Below are 7,851 nucleotides of genomic sequence, written 5' to 3'. Positions count from 1 at the left end.
ATTATTTACTTATAACATCTTATTTATGAGGTTAAAAATAGAATTGTATGAAACCTGAAAATTAAACTGCTAAATTATCCACAGATTCTTAGTAAGTATTGGGTTGGCCAAAAAGTGCCTTCGGTTTTTAAGTAAAAATAAAAGACATTTTTCATTTTCACCAAGAACTTTATTGAACAATGTATTCACCCTTTTGTTCCACTACCTTCTTCCATTTTTCAGGCAACTTCATAATTCCACCTTCCCAAAACTTTCTATCTTTTTGAGCAAAGAACTATTCCAGGTGCCTTTTACAGTCTTCCAGGGAATGAAATTTTTTTCCATTAAGAGAATTCTGTAAAGACCGAAATAAATGGAAATCCGAAGGTGCAGTGTCTGGTGAATACGGCGGATGAATCAGAACTTCCCAGCCAAGCTGTGACAGTTTTTGCCTGGTCATCAAAGAAACATGCGGTCTTGGGCCTCCGTGGTGGCGTAGTGGTTGAGAGTCCGCCTGCCGATGCAGGGGACGCGGGTTCGTGCCCTGGTCCAGGAAGATCCCACATTGCCGCGGAGCGGCTGGGCCCGTGAGCCATGGCCGCTGAGCCTGCACGTCCTGAGCCTGTGCTCCGCAACGGGAGAGGCCACAGCGGTGAGAGGCCCGCGTACCGCAAAAAAAAAAAAAAAAGAAAGAAACATGCGGTCTTGAGTTATCCTGATGGAAGATTATGCGTTTTCTGTTGACTAATTCCGGACGCTTTTCATCGAGTGCTGTTTTCAGTTGGTCTAATTGAGAGGTACTTGTTGGAATTAATTGTTTGGTTTTCCAGAAGGAGCTCATCATAGAGGACTCCCTTCCAATCCCACCATATACACAACATCACCATTTTGGTTCTAAAGACCGGCCTTCGGTGTGATTGGTGGTGGTTCATTTCGCTTGCCCCACAATCTCTTCTATTCCACATTATTGTACAGTATGCACTTGTCATTGCCCGTCACAATTTGTTTTAAAAACGGAACATTTTCATTGTATTTAAGTAGGGAATCACATGCGGAAATACAGTCAAGAAGGTTTTTTTCACTTAACTTATGTGGAACCCAAACATCAAAGCAATTCACATAACCAAGCTTGTGCAAATGATTTTCAGCACTTGATTTGGATATTTTGAGTATGTCGTCTATCTCCCACGTGGTATAACATTGATTGTTCCCAGTTAACGTCTTGATTTGATCACTATCGACTTCAACTGGTCTACCCGACCATGGAGAATTGTCCAGCGAGAAATCTCCAGCACGAAACTTTGCAAACCACTCTGGACACGTTCGATCAGTCACAGCACCTTCTCCATACACTGCACAAACCTTTTTTTTTTTTGTTTCAGTTGCGTTTTTACCTTTCTTGAAATAATAAAATGTAATATGATGAAAATGTTGCTTTTTTCTTCCATCTTCAATATTAAAATGGCTACACAAAAATTCACCTATTTTGATGTCTTTTTTTAATGCACGCTGATATGACAGCTGTCACAATACAATCTAAGAAAATTGTTTCTAATGAAGTTAAAGCCAACTAAGTGCTACTAGAGCCATCTTACAGAGAAAAAACAAACGAACCTTTCGGCCAACCCATTATAAGGTAAGGAGCTGGGGGAAATGGCATTATATGAAAGGCATCCTTATAACTGAGCAAAATCATGCTTTGACAGGTTGGTCAATAAACAACATGGAGAGGATGGAGGATATCACACCAGAGTTTCACAATGTTCGAGATTCCTGAAGAAGGGATATATGTACAGCAGAATCAGAAAACATTCACAATTTCTACAGTATAATAAAAGAACTGGCTGATGTGAACAACAGGGTTTTAGGTGTGGAAAGACAGAATGTGGCGCAGACTAAGGGGAGATCAAGATGGCAGAGTAGGAGACATGGAGCTCACCTTCCCCCACAAAAGCAAAATGGGTGTAAGAGAGAGTGACTACCTTACAGTAAACTATAGCCTCAGTGACTCTTGAGAAATAACAAAATAGTAAAAAGAGTAAACATGGAAATTCACCAAAGGACAATATACTTTTAAAGAGGTTAAGTAGAATGCAGAACTAGCCTAAATGTCAAATTAAAATTCTAAGATTGTCTGTTTAGTGATGATGTCTTACCCTTACGCAATGGTATGCTGATTCTTAATCATTTTCATTTCATTATAAATAATTACAGATGTTAAACTGTTGTGTTACTTTGTCTCTAGGTGGAGGAATATTTTTAGGACCAGCAGTTGTAGAAAGGGCTACAGATTGAGAAATTAAAGGTATATAAAATCTGTATAAGCTTTCCTTAGCTTCAGAATTATATTTAAAACATCCATTAGTCAATCTCCAGGGAATCCTTTGGGCACCTCTGACTTAACACATCCTAAACTGAACTCTTTTTGTTCAATATCCCATTTCTTCATCTCAAGTAACAGTTCCACCATTCACTCAGACTAGCAAGCTACAAACCTGGGAATCCCTCTCTCTCTCTCTCCCTCTCTCTCTCTCTCTCTCTCTCTCTCTCACACACACACACACACACACACACACACACACACACATACTTTAACTGAAGACCACATTCTTCAATGATCTCTCCATCACCATCATCATTTTTCTTCTTGATCATCAGCTTTCCTCTGGATCACAATACTAGCCTTCTGGCTGATCTTCTGAACACTGGTCTCTCATTCTCCATTCCACACTGTTGCCTAAGTCATCTTCCTAAAAACGAAACTGACCATAGGCACCTTTGCTCTAATACCTTTATTGGCTCCCTTCTGCCTACACATTACTATAGGTAAAACATTTCTTATCTCACATATACATATTCATTTGTAAATAATATAGATACACAACTACTGCATTAATATATTGTACATATAAGAAAACGTATCATAAAACTTGAAATTTTAAAGGGCGAGATAAAATATACGTTATTTTATATTCTATTTGTTAATGGTAGATAAAATATTTTGCTATCATTAAAATGTTATTTAGTGAGAGTAATGTGGTTGAATATGCTTCGTAATTTCTATAAAGATTTATTGCCTTGTGATAAAGCAACTTAAAATCTGGTTCTAAGTGCAGTTTATTTCAATGTTTACTTTCATGGCTGTCAGGGCTGCAGCATACATTTTACAAAGAGCCCCATATACAAACGGAGGAAGTGCATCATTGGATGAGATTGTGATACTCATTTTTCATAACCATCCACCAATTTTGCAAGGACTTTTGTGAAAATTGACTAATGCTTGCGTTATTCATGCTATCTTCAACCTTTTAAAGTCATTTATCCATTCCACGAGGCTTAGATTAGTCAACCGAGATAATACACATAGATCCACTTAACCAAGCACACATAAAATGTTAATTAATTGCAGTTGTTTTCAGAGTTAGGAAGGAGGATAGGGACACCTCTTCAATGTTGTGGATCCCAACACTTCCTTCAGTATTCTTTGCACCTGATAAGTCCCTCTGTCTGTCTGACATTACAAACACGCAAGGGCACCAATGTCAATCCATATGTTACTAAGTCCTTTCTCATATTTTCAGTTTTCACACTTCCTTCCCACACTCCAGTGTATCAGCTCACACAACCCTAGTGTGTTCTTACCCAACTTAGGAGACCACTGGCCAGTATATTACATCCAGACATCTCAGCTAGGCCCTTCCTAGTCTACCCCACTGGGGTCACCCTTCCAACACCCTATCCTTCAGCCACATGGAACTTCTCATCATTCTTTGATCGTATCTCTGGTCAATCTCTGATCAGATCTTTGCTTTCCCATTCCGTCTCTGGAATACTCTGCCCACACACTCTGTCTCACCCCAAAGCATCCTCACCTGGTACTCTCTTCTTCATCCTTCAAGACTCAACCCAAATGTGAGCCCTTCTCTGATGTTCTTCCTCACTGTCCAGTGTTCTCTTAACATATTATTCATACCTTTAATACCCCTCAAGCCACACTATGCACACTCCATGTTTCCCTATCCTGTAAGTCCCTTGAGACCAAAGACCATTTGGGCAACCACAGGCACCTAACTTGGTGACTGCCCAGTAAAAGGCATCACAAAACTGTTTGTTGGATAAATTACAACTTAGCAAGAGTTAAGCAATTTTAAAATTAGAAAAGCTGAAGAAGAGCAAACTTCTTTTGAAGAATCAAAGACTTCTTTCTAGAAGGTTCTGAGAAGACACAAGGAATCAATTACCTATTATTCTCACACTGGTTGACCAACCCATGGACAGGATATAGGAGAATCAAAAAGAAAATGCAATTGGCAAGATAGTCTTTAATAAATCAAAACTAGCTTTCAAGTCAACAAAAATTGACTGAATTGTCTCCCAAGGGATCCCAAGGTGAGACTGTGATGATCCCACTGGTCCCTAGAAGCTCCACAGAACTGCCATAGAAAACTTAAACAGGTTTCATCTCTTGGCCTCAGACTTCATCCTTTAAGAGATAATTACTAATCAACAAATTAATTAAGTATATCAGCTGCTGTCGAAATGTGCTGTGATAAAAATACTGAATACAATTGATTCTCCTACAATTGTTCTACTGTGTTCTAAGCAGCATATAGAAATATATGTCCAACTTATTTCTTTGTATATGAGTTTTTTTCAGTGTGGTATAAACATAGACCTCTATGCCACAATGGCTTTTTATGAGCCAAGGTAACATTTTGTTCCTTTTGATGGACATTAAACATAGCTTATGATGTATACACCAATATGTAGTTTATAATAAGCATATTTGCTCTCTGCCATTCTGTAGTATCTTATGGAGGCAGCACTTTTTGCCAGCAGCATAGCTAGAAATTAGGACTTGGATCAGTCATTTAAGTTCTCTCTTTAACGTCATCTATGAAATAACAATGCTTTTTAGCTAACTCACAAATATTTACTCATAAGAGCTCACACATTGTTTTGAAGGTGGCATTGATTTTTATTCCAACATTTACTCTGTAACTAGAGTCATCACAAGGCAGTGATCCCTGTGAAGCTGTCCTCTTATGCCACCTTTACTGCTCATCTTGATAAATGCTATCATATCTTGGTAATGAACACATCCATCTCCATCTTACATGGTATTACTGATACATTTGTAAGTGGTTCACTGCAGCATATCTCTTGAGGTTATGATTTATACTTAGAGCACTATTACAGCTTAGCAAAGACTCAGAGTTAAAAATAAATCAGATAAAATGAAAAGGATTTGAGCAAACAATTTAAAATATTAATTGATAAACTCTGCCTCTCCTTTTTACTCTCCCATGTTAGATATTTGTGGAAATGTGGGATTGAAGCTTTCAGAATATAGCCTTAGGAAGATACTGGTGTTATATAAAAATATTTATTTGGGAACTGTTTTATGAGAGGTAAATGTTTCAAAAGGGGTATCACTGATGGATGTGGACAGAGACAATATAAAATTGTTGTGATCAAAGGCACTATTTTAGTGCCCAACAACATATTATAATATCCTGTATCTGTACAGCATCTTAGAGTTTACAGCATTCATCAATGCTTTATCCTTTTTAGGCACGTGAAGCGTTGGGAGATGTAGGAAGCAAGTTTAGTTGACAGAATCTCTGCTCTTTAGGGAAAGAAGCCTGAAAGCTTATTGAAAACCATGATTTTATTTTATTCCCAATGATAAGTGATTTTATTCCCCTTGCTTATGGACTGATTTTTATACTCAGGGCTACATTTCAACATTCTCTTGAAGACAAGAACATTCTTTGTCAAGGGCATAATTTGTCTCAGTCAATCATAGGAGAAATATGGGACAATTTGAAACTGCTAAAATATTTCCTTCTTGAGATACACATTCATTCCTCAAGTAGAGAATGACCAACGAAGTCAGCAAAATTAGCACATTTGCTTGTGTCAATGTAAGCTTACTTATTTAATGGTTGGTGTGTTCCTCAGGGTATAATCAAGATGTAAGATACTTCCCCACTCTTGTGTGACAGAGGAGTTTGGATGATCAATTCCTGGAAAGACTGACCTTGACTAAATCATAAGGTGACCCTGACAGGCAGAGAGACAGAATTTCTCACTTATAAGTGTCTGTCTACATAATATCAATATTGTATCATAACAGCAATGGTGTTGTTTTCCCAAAGGCTCCACATGCAGCTTCCTCAAACTGGTAATCTACACTCACCCTCTACTATAACTAGACTGTTTTCAGTTTAATTTTATCCCTAACCCTCCTAGGTAGTAGTAGAGTGGATTCCTATGGTCGACATTACTCATGCCCCCCAAGATTTCTACTTCCCCATTCCTTCTGAGCACATACCCCCTTAAAGTTAGGTAATGACCATGCCCCTTCCTTTGACTGGGTGAAAGCATTTAAGGTTTGGTGCACAGTTTTCCATATTCTCTTCCCTTGCCGTGGTGCTCATGGAGAGGTCACAGGAATGAAGCAGGCTAGATGGTGATTCACCCTGAGAGCTGCCCTGGAGACTTTGCACTGAGCGGGAAATTAATTTTTGTCATATGAAGCAAAGCCACTGAGATTTTGGTGGTGTCTGTCACAGCAGCATAATCTAGGCTACTCTGATGGGTGCAGTCTCCCACCCGATCAGTTCACCTTGATCACCATTTATGCAGCAGCCCACAGCAGCATATGCGGCTGTTATACTAGCGAGTTGTGTTTACACATGAGTTGGCCCCAGTCATTATTGAAGGAGAGTCTCACAGAAATATCTGGTAGCAGCAAGAAGGTAGCTGGAGCAATCATACTGTGCGAGCCACACCCCTGACAGGTCCATGAATTAGCACTGAGGGCTTTCCAATGCAAATGATCATCTTGATTTATTACTGAGGAGGTATCCATTTTATGAGAGGAGAGAGGAGTTTAATTTAGAACACACTGAAACTTCTAGGCTACTGGGGAAAATCAGTGGAAATGCCTAGCAAGTAATTGGTAATCCAGAAATGGAGCTTGGAAATGGGTCAAGAATGTGGGTATAGATTCAGAAGTAATCTCCACACACTTGAAAGGTGAAAATAAGATAGAAATAAAATTTCCAAGGGAAATAGCAGAAAGTGAGAAAAATAAAAAGCCAAGAAAAGAGTCTTAGGAAACAGTGATATGGGGACGGGCAGAGAGAGGAGAAGCGAAGAAGGGAAATATGGGAACTATGATGACAATACCCATTCATTTTGAAAGCTAAGAATACCATATCTTCATTAATAAATTCATTTCCAGTTAAATTTCAAGGTTTTTAATGAGGATAAAAAATGTACTACTCCGTAATAATCCATTTACTCCCTCGGAGATTAAAATAGATTACCCATCCGACAGGCACCTGGACATTGTCTGTAATAAAAAGCAAAATGATTTTTTAATTCAATGTCCCAGAACTAATTTATCAAGATTTAGAGTTTTTCAGAAGAAACAGAAGAACTTTTAAACATGTGTGATTTGCTCTGCATTATGGTTGTTCATTTATTTAACAAACTTATTCTACACATCTGGTGGTGCTAGGTGCCCTTGGGCATAGAGTACTTAGCCTCGGGCAGGCTGCCTCATCCCCTGAGCCCATTTCACACACTGCTTCCCCTGCTGGTATGTTGGACTTTGTGCCAGCTTTGCTCCCGCAAGGATGCCCCCAAGAGCTAATTAGCTAACGTTTGTTAAACCCTAGGTTTGTGCGCCAGGCACTACACTAGGTGCTTTAAATGGGTTTTCTCACTTAATCTTCAAGATTGAGTTGGAGCATCCCTATTTTACAGCTGTGGAGGCTTAAGTGTTAAGAAACTTGCCTAGGGACTTCTGTGGTGGTCCAGTGGGTAAGATTCCGCACTCCCCATGCAGGGAGCCCGGCT

The sequence above is a fragment of the Stenella coeruleoalba genome (assembly GCF_951394435.1).
Source record: "Stenella coeruleoalba genome assembly, chromosome: 14".
NCBI lineage: Eukaryota > Metazoa > Chordata > Mammalia > Artiodactyla > Delphinidae > Stenella > Stenella coeruleoalba.
The sequence above is the reverse complement of the archived record's forward strand: the minus strand, read 5'-3'. Positions refer to the sequence as shown.